Below are 16,768 nucleotides of genomic sequence, written 5' to 3' on the forward strand. Positions count from 1 at the left end.
AGGTCTTAAGGGATAGGAGCAGAATTCTACTCCGCCATACAATCATGGCTGATCTATCTCTCCTCTACCTCCGTACAGTGTGTGTAGGTTAGTGCTAATGTGCAGGAATTGCTGGTCGGGATGGACTCGGTGGGCCGAAGGGCCTGTTTCCACACTGTCTCTCTAAACTGTATTTCTCAATGTTTTGATTTTAATCAATAATTTGATATAAAAGTGGAAATGAAGCACAAAGCAAATTAATGCCGTGACTGAATTAATTTAAATTTAAAATGAGGTCATTTAGAGTTTCAGATAGTATAATGAACACTCGAGAAATGGTAATAATGGAGTTACAAACAGTTTTTAAATCTCCAAGCTTGGCATCAGCTGATACAACCTGATCATTATTTATAATCCCATTATTTTTACCCCATGTGGTTTCCTGATACAGACCCTGACCCTGACAGTTTATTCTGTAAATGAAAGTTCCACTTCACTTCACAAACTCTGGGCAACATTCAAAAATACATATTATCATAAGTTCATTAGCCAAAGGAGCAGAATTCGGCCCATTCTGCCATTCAATCATGGCTGATCTATCTCTCCCTCCCAGCCCCATTCTCATGCCTTCTCCCCATTACCCCTGACACCCTTACTGAGCAAGAATCTATCTTTAAAAATACCTATTGACTTGGCCTCCGGCAATGAATTCACAGATTCACCAAATTCCTCCTTATTTCCTTTCCAAAGGTACTGTACGTCCTTTAATTCTGAGGATACGGCCTCTGGTCCTAGACTCTCCCACTAGTGGAAACATCCTCTCCACATCCACTCTATCCAGGCCTTTCTCCATTCGGTAGCTTTCAATGAGGTCTGCCTCATCCTTCTGATGCATTTTGTTCTTGATGTCTATCATCATGATACACGTCAAGAGGTTTCACAATGACTGTGGTCTGTTAATGAGGAAGTCGAGGATCGAGTCACATTAGGAGGAGCAGAGAGCCAGTTGCACGAGTTCCAGTCTGAGGAAGGGTCTCGAACTGAAACATCGCCTATTCCTTTTCTTCAGAGATGCTGTCTGACCCGCTGAGTTACTCCAGCTTTCTGTGTCTATCCCTGAGTTTTATGATGAGTTTGGAGGGGAGGATGGTTGAACGCCGAGCTGTAATCGATGAACAGCAGCCCGACATATTTGTTCTTAGAATTATTGAGTCCTAGAGTGATACAGTGTGGAAACAGGCCCTTCGGCCCAACTTGCCTACACCGGCCAACATGTCCGAATTACATGTCCCACCAGCCCGCGTTTGGCCCATATCCCTCCAAACCTGTCCTATCCATGTATTGTCTAACTGTTTCTTAAACGTTGGGATAGTCCCAGCCTCAACTACCTCCTCTGGCAGCTTGTTCCATACACCCACCACTCTCTGTGTGATAAAGTTACCCCTCGGATTCGTATTAAATCTTTTCCCCTTCATCTTAAACCTATGTCCTCTGGTCCTCGATTCCCCTACTCTGGGCAAGAGGCTCTGTGCATCTATCTGAACTATTCCTCTCATGAATGTTGCCAATGGCATCAAGTTCAGCATAGACATTGTGGGATGTTCCTGTACTGTTCTATGATCTATGTTCTAAGCGGTCCAGTGCAGAGTGGAGAGCCAGCGAGATCACAGCTCCTGTTGATCTGCTCTGCTAATCGACAAATTGTACATGGTCCTGGCGTTTACGAAGGCAGGAGTTTATTTGCATCATAACATCTCGCTCAAAGCACTACATCACCATGGAAGTTAGTGCCACCAGTCAGGACCCTACTTCAGAAACATCACCTATCCACGTTCTCCAGAGATGCTGCCTGAACCGCTGAGTTACTCCAGCACTCTGTGAAACGTCACCTATCCATGTTCTCCACAGATGCTGCCTGACCCGCTGAGTTACTCCAGCACTCTGTGAAACCTCACCTATCCATGTTCTCCAGAGATGCTGCCTGAACCGCTGAGTTACTCCAGCACTCTGTGAAATGCCACCTATCCATGTTCTCCACAGATGCTGCCTGACTAAAAGGAGTACAATTTAGAAAGGGATGAAGCACAAACCTTCTGCATGGTAGGCTGCTCTGGAAGGTTAGATCGCATGGGATCCAAGGAGCGATAGCTGAATGAATAGAAAATTGGCTTCATGAAAGGAAGCAGAGTTTGATGGTGAAAGGTTGCTTCTCGGACTGGAGGCCTGTGACTAGTGGTATGCCACAGGGTTCAGCGCTGGGACTGTTTGCCATCTATATCAATGATTTGGATGATGATTATTTGCTGATGATACAAAAGTGGGTGGCTTTGTGAAAAATTGCAGCAGCGTCTTGATCGATTGGCCAGGTGGGCTGAGGAATGGCTGAAATAATTTAATACAGAGAAATGTGAGGTATTGTATTTTGGGAAGTCTATCATAGGCAGGACCTACACAGTGAATGGTAGGCCTCTGGGTAGTGTTGTAGAGCAGAGGGATCTAGGAGTACAGGTGCATGGTTCCTTGAAGGTGGAGTCACAGGTAGATAAGGTGGTCAAAACGGTTTTTGGCACATTGGCCTTCATCAGTCAGAGTATTGAGTATAGAAGTTGGGAGGCCATGTTGCAGTTCTAAAAGACATTGGTGAGGCTGCATTTGGAGTATTGTGTGCAGTACTGGGCACCATGTTATAGGAAAGATGTTGTCAAGCTGGAAAGGGTACAGAGAGGATTTACGAGGATGTTGCCAGGACTAGAGGGTGTGAGAGGTTGAGTAGGCTGGGACTCTATTCCTTGGAGCGCAGGAGGATGAGGGGTGATCTTATAGAGGTGTATAAAATCACGAGAGGAATGGATCGGGTAGATGCACAGAGTCTCTTGCCCAGAGTAGGCGAATCGAGGATCAGAGGGCATACGTTTAAGGTGAAGGGGAAAAGATTTAATAAGAATTTGAGGGGTAATGTTTTCACACAAAGGGTGGTGTGTGTATGGAACAAACTGCCAGAGGGGGTAGTTCAAGCTGTGACTATCCCGAAGTTTAAGAAACAGTTAGACAGGTACATGGATTGACAGGTTTGGAGGGATATGGACCAAGCGCAGGCGGGTGTGACTAGTGTAGATGGGACATGTTGGCCGATGTGGGCAAGTTGGGCCGAGGGTCCTGATTCCATGCTGGATCACTCTGTGACTCTATGACTCTAAATGTCAGAGACAGTTTACAGGGCAAAGGTGAGGCGTCACTGGGAGGGGATCAGATAGTACAGAAATGGGTGATCAGATGGTCACAGGGAGACCAGGGAAAGCGAGCATCACTCCCACAGCAGAGAGAGACCGTGGAGCGTGTCACAACACAGGTGCACGCCGAGAAAAGGTGCAGATCTACATTGACTACACCTACACTTCACGCTGCCTTGGAAAAGCAGCTAACAAATCACAGACCATTCACACCCCAATCATTCCCTCTTCTCCCCTCTTTCATCGGCAGAAGGTACTAAAGCATGAAAGCAGGTACCACCAGATTCAGGAACAGCTTCTTCCCCGCTGCTATCAGATGACTGAACAGTCCTTCCATAGGTTAGGGTGTAATCCCAATCGTCCAATCTACCTCATTGTGTACATTAGACATTATCTCATGGTGGCGCAGCGGTAGAGTTGCTGCCTTACAGCGCCAGAGAGCCGGGTTCGATCCTGACTACAGGTGCTGTCTGTACGGAGTTTGTACATTGTCCTCGTGACGGAATGCGTTTTCTCCGAGATCTTCGGTTTCCTCCCACACTCCCGCATACAGGTTTGTAGGTTAATTGGCTTGGTATAAATGTAACAAAATTGTCCCTTGTATGTGTAGGATAGTGTTACTGTGCGGGGATCACTGGTCAGTGCGGACTCGGTGGGCAGAAGGGCCTGTTTCCGTGCTGTATCTCTAATCTAAACTCTATTGCTGCAAGACAATATTCTGTGCCCTGGTATTCTTCTCTTTGCAGTACCTGTATGATTCGTATGATTAGATTTGACTGGATAGCACATTAATAAAAGCTTTTCACTGCACAATAATAAATCTCTGCCAATTCCAAATCTTTAAAGGTGTAAGACAGGATGAGCAAGAAATAAAGATGTATTTGATATGAAGACTTTGTCGGAGTATTGACAAGAGCGAGAGATGTCATGAGTAGCACACTCCCTGAGAACAAGATATCTGAAGAAAAATCAATGATTCCACGATCTATGAAACTCGAGTTCCAGACAGGCTGAATTGGTTCCAAACAAATAAATCGTGGGGACGGGCAGTCTTTATTCCAGAGTGAGAGAGAAACTCTGGGACAGATACGTCAAGCACTGACACTCATTATCCGAGCTTCGATCGATGCTGGTGAGGGTTCAGGAAAAATAGGCTAATGTTGTGACTATATTCACAAAAGGGTGATAAACCTGACACAGGAGACCAAGGTCGCATCAGCGTTACTTCCATTCACAGAGTCATAGAGCTTTACAGCAACGAAACAGGCCCTTCGGCCCACCTGGTCCATGCTGACCAAGCTGGCTAAGTCCCATTTGCCTGCATCTGGCCCATATCCCTTTAGACCCTTCATATCATCCTCCATGGGTGGCACGGTGGTGTAGTGGTGGATTTGCTACCTCACGGCATGTGAGATGCTGGTTCAATCCTGACTACGGGTGCTGTCTGTACAGAGTTTGTACATTCTCCCTTTGACCGCGTGGGTTTTCTCCAGATATTCCAGTTTCCTCCACATTCCAAAAGACGTGCAGGTTTGTAGGTTAATTGGCTTTGGTAAAAATTGGACATTGTCCCTAGTGTGTAGGATAAAGCTAGTGTATGGAGTATTCGCTGGTCAGCGAAGACTCGTTGGGCCGAAGGGCCTGTTTCTGCACTGCATCTTAAACTAAACTGTCCAGTTCTCTCTCCAAATGTTTGCTTTAGTCTTTTAAAAGTCCTAAATGTTTTTGCTTCCATAGTTACCTCTGGCAGCTCATTCCAGATTTAATAATAGCCTGAGGGGCAACTTTTTCATGCAGAGTGTGGTGGGTATATGGAAGAGCTGCTGGAGGAGGTAGTTGAGGCAGGAACTATCCGATTTAAAAGACACTTGGTCAGATGGGAACATAGACTGGATAGGGATATGGACAAAAAAAAGACTGGTCGGACTAGTCTAGATGGGCAAGTTGGCCGAATGGCCTGTTTCTGTGCTGTATCACTCTATGATGTTATGGCCTGACACTGCAAAGGCAAGATCAAACAAACTAACTGCGGGCAGCTAAATAAGTGGATGCTGCCCATGCCAACATAAAATACAATACAATACAATACAATAATACTTTACTAGCCAAATATGTATTGCAACATACAAGGAATTTCATTTGCCGTACAGCCATACCAATAAAAAGCAACAAAGCAACGGAACACACAAAATACATTTTAACATAAACACCCTCCACATTCATCACTGTGATGGAAGGCGAGAAAATGTTCAATCTCTTCCCAAATTTGTTCTCTCGCAGTCGGGGGCCTTGAGCCTTCCGTTAACGGGATGATCTTGACTCCCGTAGCCGGAAACAGGTCTCATCATGCTCCCGCATCGGGGGGGATGTCAGCTCCCCCGCGCCGAGTGATCAGACCCCAGGTCGGGGCTGGTTTAACCTTCTACGACATCTACGGCCTCTCCAGAGACTGCGAGCTCTCGATGGTGAAATCCATAGGCTGCGGTTGGAGCGATCCCAGCCAAGGGATCAGCTCTGATGGTACATCCACGCCCCATGGTGGGGCTCAAAGTCAGTCCGAGCAAGGCCTCCAGCTCCACCATGTTAGGCCGCAGAGCGACTGCAGATACGACCCGGAAAACAATCGCAACTCCGGCAAGGTAAGAGATTGAAAAAAAAGTTTCCCCCGACTCGCTCCCCCACCCTCCACATAAAACAAACCAGAGAACCAAACCACAGGTTGGCGGGGCTGCCAATCGTGTAGCACTCCTGGCGGAGCTAGAGGTAGCTTGTCTAGTGAGGTGGACACAGGTCACCAATTACATTTAGTTTGTCCAGCTTGGTCTGCTGTTCTGAAGAAAGTTCCGAAGAATAGTCCCATCCCAAAACGTCACCCATCCATGTTCTCCACAGATGCTGCCTGACGCGCTGAGTTACTCCAGCACTCTGTGAAACGTCATCTATCCATGTTCTCCAGAGATACTGCGTGACCCACTGAGTTACTCCAGCACTCTGTGAAATGTCACCTATCCATGTTCTCCAGAGATACTGCCTGACCCACTGAGTTACTCCAGCACTCTGTGAAATGTCACCTATCCATGTTCTCTAGAAATGCTGCCTGACCCGCTGAGTTACTCCAGCACTCTGTGAAACGTCACCTATCCATGTTCTCCAGAGATACTGCCTGACCCACTGAGTTACTCCAGCACTCTGTGAAATGTCACCTATCCATGTTCTCTAGAAATGCTGCCTGACCCGCTGAGTTACTCCAGCACTCTGTGAAATGTCACCTATCCATGTTCTCTAGAAATGCTGCCTGACCCGCTGAGTTACTCCAGCACTCTGTGAAATGTCACCTATCCATGTTCTTCACAGATGCTGCCTGACCCGCTGAGTTACTCCAGCACTCTGTGAAACGTCACCTATCCATGTTCTCCACAGATGCTGCCTGACCCGCTGAGTTACTCCAGCACTCTGTCTCTTTGACCTGCTGTTGTTTTCTTGTTGCAATGGTGACATCTGGTGGTGCTATTGAGAGTTTGCAATTGCAACCATGGCACAGAAACTGCAGGGAACCCTGCCAATACCTCCACTGGCTAGAAATAAAGCAGTAAACATTGCTTTATTGTGGACAAAAAGCTGGCAGTTCGCAAATCGCTCCTTGCTGGTGGTGTCTATGGTGATCATCATCCTACAAGCTGCATAACCTGTTTAAGGGGAAGATAGACACAAAAAGCTCGAGTAACTCAGGGGGACAGGCAGCATCTCTGGAGAGAACAAATGGATGATTTTTCGGATCGATACCCTTCTTCAGTCTGGTTAGGGATAAGGGAAATGAGAGATATAGATGATGATGTAGAGAGATAAAGAACAATGAATGAAAGATATGCAAAAAAGTTATGATTATAAAGGAAATAGGCCATTGTTAGCTGTTTGTTGGGTGAAATCGAGAAGCTGGTGCGACTTGGGTGGGGGAGGGATAGAGAGAGGGATTGCCGGGGTTACCTGAAGTTAGAGAAATCAATATTCATACCACTGGGCTGTAAATTGGCCAAGCGAAATATGAGATGCTGTTCCTCCAATTTGCGTTTAGCCTCACTCTGACAATGGAGGAGACCCAGGACAGAAAGGTCTGTGTAGGAATGGGAAGGAGAATTAAAGTGTTTGGCAACCGGGAGATCAGGTAGGTTCACGCGGGCTCAGCGAAGGTGTTCGGCGAAACGATCGCCCAGTCTGTGTTTGGTCTCACCGATGTATAAGAGTCCACATCTTGAACAACGGATACAGGAGATGAGGTTGGAGGAGGTGCAAGTGAACCTCTGCCTAACCTGAAAGGACTGTCGGGGTCCCTGGACAGTCGAGGGACAGTCGAGGGAGGAGGTATAGGGACAGGTGTTGCATCTTCTGCGGTTGCAGGGGAAGGTACCTGGGGAGGGGGTGGGAAGGGTGGGAAGGGATTAGATATCCAGGGATTTGCGGAGGGAACGGTCTCTGCGGAAGTCGGAAAGTGGTGGAAATGGGAAAATGTGGCTGGTGGTGGGATCCCGTTGGAGGTGGCGAAAAATTTGGAGGATTATGTGTTGCCTGCGACAGCAACACACTACTCCTCTTGAAGGTGGAGTCGCAGGTAGATAGGGAGGTGTTCATTACGTTGGGCACCACGAGTTTCGACGAGCTGGTGGAGAAGATCTCCGAGAGACAGCCATGAGGATGAGTTAACGCAGCGGTGGAGTAGACGGACAGTCGCAGCCACACAACCGGGGGGACCGGTAGACAGATGGCACAATGGGCTAAGTGTTCGGCTGGCAACCGGAAGGTAGCTGGTTCGAATCCCGCTTGGAGTGCATACTGTCGTTGTGTCCTTGGGCAAGACACTTCACCCACCTTTGCCTGTGTGTGTCCTTGGGCAAGACACTTCACCCACCTTTGCCTGTGTGTGTGGATGTAATTATGTGAAGCACTTTGGGGTCAATGCAAGTTGACTAAAAATGTGCTATATAAATAAAGAAATTTAATTTAATTTTAATTTAGACGGGACCACCGTTGCTGCAGAGGGCGGGCTGGGGAGAGGAGTGAGTGAGGGAGAGAGACAGGACCAGGGCCTCTGTTGCCCCCCCCCCCCCCCCTCCCCCTGGGGAGACGGTAGACAAGTTACTGTGAGGAGGGGAGAGATGAGTTTGCTAGTGAGGGGGGTGAGGGCTCAGTGCAGGAAGGAGTGTTGCCACCCAAGTTGAGTGACAGGAGCTGAGACCAATCTGCGTGGTGCTGTCTGACCATTCTGTGCATGCGTGTTTTTTTACGATTTTTAAATCTTAATAACTTTAGTATTATACCACCGATTGGAACAAGACATGTTGCACTTCAGCACAGGAGAATGTCGAGTAAGGTGGCGAAAAAACGTGGCGCTATCGGGTACTGTTTTTGCGCAAATGTAAAAACAATGCAAACCGGAAGAGCACAAGATCAGTTTCAGTTTTGTTTACTAGACTAAGTGGGACCCGTTGGACACACGGGAGGCCTGGTCCCCCAACGCAACCCATTCCCCAATGCAATATTCCACCACTCACCCATAGCCCCTAATGCCCCTGTCCCACTTAGGAAACCTGAACGGAAATCTCTGGAGACTTTGTGCCCCACCCAAGGTTCCCGTGCGGTTCCCGGAGATTCCCAGAGATTGTTGTCAGTCTCCCTACCTGCTTCCACTACCTGCAACCTCCGGCAACCACCTGCAACCTCCGGGAACTGCATGGAAACCTTGGGTGGGATGCAAAGTCTCCAGAGGTTTCCGTTCAGGTTTCCTAAGTGGGACAGGGGCATAACTGCGCAGGAGTGGCTGACGGGTTCCCATTGTGACACCCCTGACCTCCCCCCCCCTTCTCCCCTCACCCCCCCACTCCACCTCTTGCCCTTCCCTGCCACGCACACACTCCATCTCTCCACAACACACCCCCCCCCCCATCCCCTCTTAGCGGCTCTCCAGCGGCACAGCCATTCCCGCCCATTGGGTTCCCATTGTGATGTTGTTCCGGGTGTGTGCAGAATAGTGTTAATGTGTGGTAGTCGTTGGTCGGTGAGGACTCGGTGGGCCGTAGGGCCTGTTTCCGCGCTGTACTTCTAATACAATAAAAATAATGATGCACCTATCCAAGGGTGAAAGGTTGCAGCCTACACTAGTCCGGGGATCAGCTCATTGTGACCCTGAGGTTCAGCGTGGTGCTGTTATCCACTGTGGTGTGGAGTGGTGAACACCAATGTTGCTGTGCCAGTGTGAACCAGGTCTGCGATGCCACCACCACAACGACCATTGTAGCCAAGTGAAGAAGTCTGCATTTGTAACCACTCTCACACTGAAATCTTGAAAAATGGCTCAAAAACATGGCGACTCTAGTACACTGTCTCAGTGGACTATTCCTATACTGTCTGAAGAAGGGTGTCGACCCCAAAAATCACCCATTCCTTCTATCCAGAGATGCTGCTGCCTGTCCCGCTGAGTTAACATGGATCCTGACCTGAAATGTGTAGGAAGAAACTGCCGATGCCGTTTTTTATACCGAAGATAGACACAAAATGCTGTGGACTCCGGTGGGAAGCGGCCGATTTGGAGGTCCAAGCCACTAAGGTTGGCCTCTCGTTCCGACGTTGGAGTTCCAACCTCCCGGCGAGCGGGCCTGAACGGCGAGCTGCCCCTAGTGGCGACTGCAGAAGGCAGCGGAATCCCCGACCACTGGTGAACATCAGAGGAAGATGACTGACTTCCCTCACAGTGGGAAGCTTTTGATTCTGCTGTGTGGGGATGTTCTATATGTTGGACTATCGTGTGTTGTGTTCTTTATTTTATTTGTATGGCTGTATGGTGATCACATTTCACTGTGCCAACTGGTACATGTGACAAATAAATGTACCTTGTCTTGTATCTTGTAATTCAGCGGGACAGGCAGCATCTCTGGAGAGAAGGGTCTCGACACAAAATGTCACCCATTACTTCTCTCCAGAGATGCTGCCTGAGTTACTCCAGCATGTTGTGTCACTCTTCGATGTAAAGCAACATCTGCAGTTCCTTCCTTCACATTCCTATGTACTTGTACATAACTAAGATTGTGTTCATGTTTTATTGAATACTTTTATTGAACTGAATGAATAAAAGGAATTTCACGGTACATGTGGTACATGCGGTACATGCGGTCCATGCGGTACATGCGGTCCATGCGGTCCATGCGGTCCATGCGGTCCATGCGGTACATGCGGTCCATGCGGTCCATGCGGTACATGCGGTCCATGCGGTCCATGCGGTACATGCGGTCCATGCGGTACATGCGGTCCATGCGGTCCATGCGGTCCATGCGGTCCATGCGGTACATGCGGTCCATGCGGTGCATGCGGTCCATGCGGTACATGCGGTACATGCGGTACATGCGGTGCATGCGGTGCATGCGGTGCATGCGGTCCATGCGGTCCATGCGGTCCATGCGGTGCATGCGGTCCATGCGGTACATGCGGTACATGCGGTCCATGCGGTCCATGCGGTCCATGCGGTCCATGCGGTCCATGCGGTCCATGCGGTGCATGCGGTCCATGCGGTACATGTGGTCCATGCGGTACATGCGGTACATGCGGTCCATGCGGTACATGCGGTACATGCGGTCCATGCGGTGCATGCGGTCCATGCGGTACATGCGGTACATGCGACAACTAAGAAAATCATTGAACCATTGAATGGGACTTGGTGACAATTGGGATGGGTTTCAGTTTCAGTTTAGTTTATTGTCACGTGCACTGAGGTACAGTGAAAAGCTTTTGTTGCGTGCTAACCAGTCAGTGGAAAGACAAAACATGATTACAATCGAACCAATGTACAGTGGACAGATACATGATAAGGGAATAACGTTTAGTGGGAAATGTCACTGTAGGAGCAGAGATTTAAGAGTGTGGAGTGATTGTAATATGAGTTTGGAGATCTGCTTCTGTGGCTAACACGCAAATAGTCGCCTGGTTTGGACGCCATCTTGGAATTAGTTCATAAAATGCTGACACTCTGATCAGTTTGAATTGGTTATTTGATTGTAATGGGGAACTAGATTTCGCAGTCAATGGAATACTTAATAGGTGGCTGCAACTTTGTGTTATCCACATTGAAATGCTTCATCTCATTGAGTGTCAATGACTCATGCTGTCAATGCCACTGCAATATCTGGCTCAAATAACAAAGAACAGCACAGGAACTTTCCCTTCAATGCACAGTCTGTGCCGAACATGAAGCCAAGATCATCCCTTACCTGTCTGCACATACCCCATATCCCTCCATTCCCAGCATATCCATGTCCCTATCCAAAAATCATTTAAACCTCACCACTGTATCTGCCTCAACCATCACCCCCGGCAGCAATTTCCACCCTGTGTGTAAAAAAACTTGCCCAACACGTCCCCTTTAAACTTTGCCCCTTGTCATAGTCATACGGCATGGAAACAGGCCCTTCAGCCCAACGCCCACATGTCCCAGCTACACTAGTCCCACCTGCCTGCAGTTGGTCCATATCCCTCCAAACCTGTCCTATCCATGTACCTGCCTAACTGTCTCTTAAATGTTTCCACAGTCTCTGTGAGTTTCTCACTTTAAAATGTGAATTAAGAAGAGTTCCAGTCCTCAGTGAGTGTAAGAATATTTACTGCATGATTGTGTTTGCTCAGTTGCGGTGAGATCTGCAAAGTTGCATTTGCTCTGGTGATCTGCGTGTACTTCACTGGGGTCCGTGTTCAAAGTCAGGCTTTCAATACTGTCTGAGTGTTTGACGGTACGGTAGGTACACCACTGACACCTGGTGGCCAGAGGAGGGACAGCGAATCTGCTTCAAAAATCCTCACGAAATAGGGGAATACACAAGTCACTCCAGCACTCTGTGTCTGTATCAAGAGTCAAGAGTGTTTGATTCCTAAATGTAGCGACAATGGAACAATGGACATTCTTACTTGTTGCAGCTTAATGATACACAGATAATATACAGTGTGATAATCAAACACAATAAGTTAATGACGGCAATGCTTGATAGCCATAATAAGGTGGAGAAACATGGATACAGTCCGTAGAAGATGGCAGTTGCTGAGGTTAGTGTTGTGTGGTTTTCAAGAGCCTGATAGTTACTGGGAAGATGCCGTTCTTGTACCTGGAGGTCGTGGTTTTCAGGATCCTACATCTTCCTGATGGTAGGAAGTAAAAGAGAGTGTGGGCCAGGTTGGTTCTCTTTTTGAGGCAGCACCTCCAGTAGAAGGGTCTCGACCCGAATCGTCACCCATTCCTTCTCTGCCTGCCTCGCTGAGTTACTCCAGCATTTTGTGTTGATCTTTGATTTTAACCAGCTTCTGCAGTTCACTCCTACACACCTCCAGTAGATCCCTGTCACGGCGGGGAGATCAGTACTCATGATGGAGCGGGCAGTTTAGTTTAGAGATACAGTGCGGAAACAAGCCCGAGTCCGCACTAACCAGCGATCCCCGCACGTTAACACCACCCTACACCCACTAGGGACAATTTACATTTATACCAAAGCCAATGAACCTACAAACCTGTATGTCTTTGGAGTGTGGGAGGAAACCGGAGCACCCGGAGAAAACCAACGCAGGTCGCAGGGAGAAGGTGCAATATCCGTACAGACAGCACCACTAGTCAGGATTGAACCCGGGACTCTTGCGCTGTAAGGCAGCAACTCTCCTGCAGCACCACCATGCCGCCCAGCAGTGGTCACCACTCTCTGTGGTCTCCTTCGTTCCTGGGCGATGGAGTTACTGAAGCAGGCTGTGATGTAACCAGTCAGTGTGCTCCGTCCGTATACATGTAGATGGTCAATAGAGTACGTTGTCAACAGATCACATCAAAGCCGAATAGACACAAATCATCTGTCTTCTTGTGTGAAGTGGCATGTGTTTCTCAATGGCTTTACCCACATACCAAGAATACAGGCAGTGATGTACACACTGTGGGATGTGTGTATGTCAATATCAGAAATCTGGGTACTTGGGAACATGGAAGATGTCTGTGAAAAGGTCTGTGAATCCTGCTTGACATCATTTGTAGTGAGCTGGAGGCCCGTGTGACATGGATTGCTCCAGAGAGTCTGAAGCCTGGGAAGGGGTTGCAGCAGGTTTCTGTCCAGATGGCCTGCAAGTTTCCAAGATGTCAGGGATTCTGCAGGTGCATGCTAAAGCCCTGATGCTAAAGGCATGCTCGTGATTGGTTGAGTCTCAACTACTGCCAATACTTGTTCTGCCCCAACTACCTTACTGCCGGTACTTGTGATTGTCAGGGGTCAGGGGATATGGGGAGAAGGCAGGAACAGGGTACTGATTGGGGATGATCAGCCATGACCACATTGAATGGTGGTGCTGGCTCGAAGGGCCGAATGGCCTACTCCTGCACCTATTGTCTATTGGTCCAGAACAGTGGCCTCACCAAAGATGTTTCTTTATCTAATGGTAATGTTTCTTTACTTAATGGAAGTGTTTCTCCCTAAGCGCTATGTGTTGAAACTATGTTATGTACTGTTATATGATTGGGCCAAAGAGTTGTAATTCTATGTATTTTGCAGCCTGTATCAGTAATTGGCTTGTAGGGGTTGTCTTTCCCAAGTAATGTCACGCCCTTAGCTCAGAGGGGTATAAAGGGGTTGGGAGCACATTGGGCTGTGCCGATTGTCTTTAGTCTGTTCTATTTGCACGAGGCTGTATTGGGCTTGAGTAAGTGGTACCGAGGATCGGTCCCACAGTATTGTATACAATAAATTAGTTGGAATTCCAGTGCTCGTATTTGGTGTTTGACTGAACCAGACTAGGGGGGGTATGTTTAGATCCGGAATTAACATATTCAGTCAGTGTTGACACACTGTGGGATGTGTATTCAGTGTTATACACACATTGTTGGATGTATATACAGTGTTGTACACACAGTGGGATGTGTATACAATGTAATACCAGATACAAGATACATTTATTTGTCACATGTACCAGTTGGCACAGTGAAATGTGATCACCATACAGCCATACAAATAAAATAAAGAACACAACACACAATAGAGTCCAACATAATACATCCCCATACAGCAGAATCAAAAGTTTCCCACTGTAAGGTCAGTCATCTTCCTCTGATGTTCACCCGGAGCCCTCCGCAGTTGCCGCTACGGGCAGCCCGCCGCTCAGGCCCATTCGCCGGGATGTTGGAACTCCGACGTCGGAACGGGAGGACAACCTCAGCAGCTTGGACCTCCGAAACGGCCGCTTCCCACCGGAGTCCCCATTCCCGACGTCCCCAGGCCGCACCGGGCGGAGATTCACGCTGGCGGCCTTCGGCAAAGGGCCCCAGGGACTCCGCTATGTCGGTCAGCGCCGCCCGCGCTGGGAGCTCCGCGAACCACAGTCCCGCGATGTTGGAGCAGCAGGCCCAACGCTCCGGAGCTTCAAACGGCGATCCAGGTAGGTATCGCCCACTCCGCTGTGAATCCAGCGCCGCGCCGCCGCTGATGAAGCTCTGGCCGTTCCCTGGTCTCCGGTGGGAAAGGCCGCTCCGATTCAGTGGTAGGCCGTGAGGAGAGAGGGGGGGCGGGGGGCTAGGACGCGACACGGAGAAATAGTCGCATCCTCGCCAGGAAGTGACAGGGAAACAGATCCCCCCTTAACCCCCCCCCCCCACATAGAAAAACTAAAGAATCCCCAAAACAAAACTGTTAGACAAACTAAAATTAAAAAAGATGGGAAAAACGGACAGGCTGTAGGCAGAGGCACCTTCAATGCAGCGCCCCTAGTGGATCATACTCTGGGATGAGTATACAATGTTATACGCACACAGAGGTACACATAGAGGTATACACACAGACGTATACACATTGTGTTCACGAGAGGTACACACACAGATGCACACACACAGAGGAATGATTAGAACAGTGCTGTTTTCAAATTTCAAACTGTTAGCACTTCCTACAATAAATCATCAGATTAATGTTGCCTATCTAATTGAAACAGCTGCCGTGGAAAGGAAAAATTAAAGTACAAGATGCTACGTTTAGACTTTAGAGATACAACATGGAAACAGCCCATTCGGCCCATCAAGTCCGTGCCTACCAGCGATCACACATGTTCACTTGTTCCATCCTACACACGAGCAACAATTCACAGAAGCCAATTAATCTACAAACCTGCACGTCTTTGGAATGTGGGAGGAAACCAGAGCACCCGGAGGAAACCCACGCGGTCATAGGGAGAACGTACAAACTTCATAGTCAGGATTGAACTGGCGTTGTAAGGCAGCAACTCTACCTCTGCGCCACCGTTACATGTTATATAAACATTTTCTTTAGAGATCATCAGGATGAGATACTTTTGATAATGTCTATCAAAGCAAAAGGTTTTGAGCAGAGGGAGGAGAGGCTTTTTACAGCTGCACCACATCTAGAAAGGCATTGAAATAAATAAATGTGATTGCCTGAACCACCATGAATGTGTTTTGTACAGCAGACGGTATATCCAAGGTTAACTCACTCATTCTCACATTCTTCGTCAGGTAAATAATGTGTCTTGTGTTCACAAAGCATGCAGGCTCTTCTAGGAGTCGTGCCGGGAACTACTCAATTGCACTCCAAATGCGTGCTTCTGCATTACTTTCCCCTCATTGCGCAAAACAAGTCTCACCTCAAAAGGGACCCATCTTCACATGGTATTCCTTTTAGAAATCCCACTCAATTAATCCAGCAAACATAATGAGCTTAGACACTGAATCCCATTCCCTCGCTGGTACAGTAGCTCCACTTCATTCTTGTGACAGTATGTTGTGCACAGTTTTCTTTAGTTTAGTGATATAGAACAGAAACAGGCCCTTCGGCCCACCGAGTCCATGCCGACCAGCGATCCCCGCACACTAACACTAACCTACACACACTACGGACAATTTACATTCATACCAAGTCAATTAACCTACAAACCTGCAGGTCGTGAAGGTCAAGTTGGGAAAAGGGAAAGTACAACGGGATCTGGGGGTCCTTGTACATCAGTCTATGAAGGAAAGCATGCAGGTACAGCAGGCAGTGAAGAAAGCGAATGGCATGTTGGCCTTTATAACAAGAGGTATCGAATATAGGAGCAAAGAAGTCATAGAAACATAGAAAATAGGTTCAGGAGTAGGCCAGTCGGCCCTTCGAGTCTGCACCGCCATTCAATATGATCATGGCTGATCATCCAACAGTATCCTCTACCTGCCTTCTCTCCATACCCCCTGATACCCCCTAACAATTGTATTATTGTATGTATGACTGCAGGCACGAAATTTCGTTCAGACTGAAAGGTCTGAATGACAATAAAGGAAATTCGATTCAATTCAATTCAATTCAATACCTTTAGCCCCAAAGGCCACATCTAACTCCCTCTTAAATATAGCCAATGAACTGGCCTCAACTACCTTCTGTTGCAGCGAATTCCAGAGATTCACCACTCTCTGTGTGAAAAATGTTTTTCTCATCTCGGTCCTAAAAGATTTCCCCCTTATCCTTAAACTGTGACCCCTTGTTCTGGACTTCCCCAACATCGGGAACAATCTTCCTGCATCT

The sequence above is a fragment of the Amblyraja radiata genome, chromosome 10 (assembly GCF_010909765.2).
Source record: "Amblyraja radiata isolate CabotCenter1 chromosome 10, sAmbRad1.1.pri, whole genome shotgun sequence".
Classification (NCBI taxonomy): Eukaryota; Metazoa; Chordata; class Chondrichthyes; order Rajiformes; family Rajidae; genus Amblyraja; species Amblyraja radiata.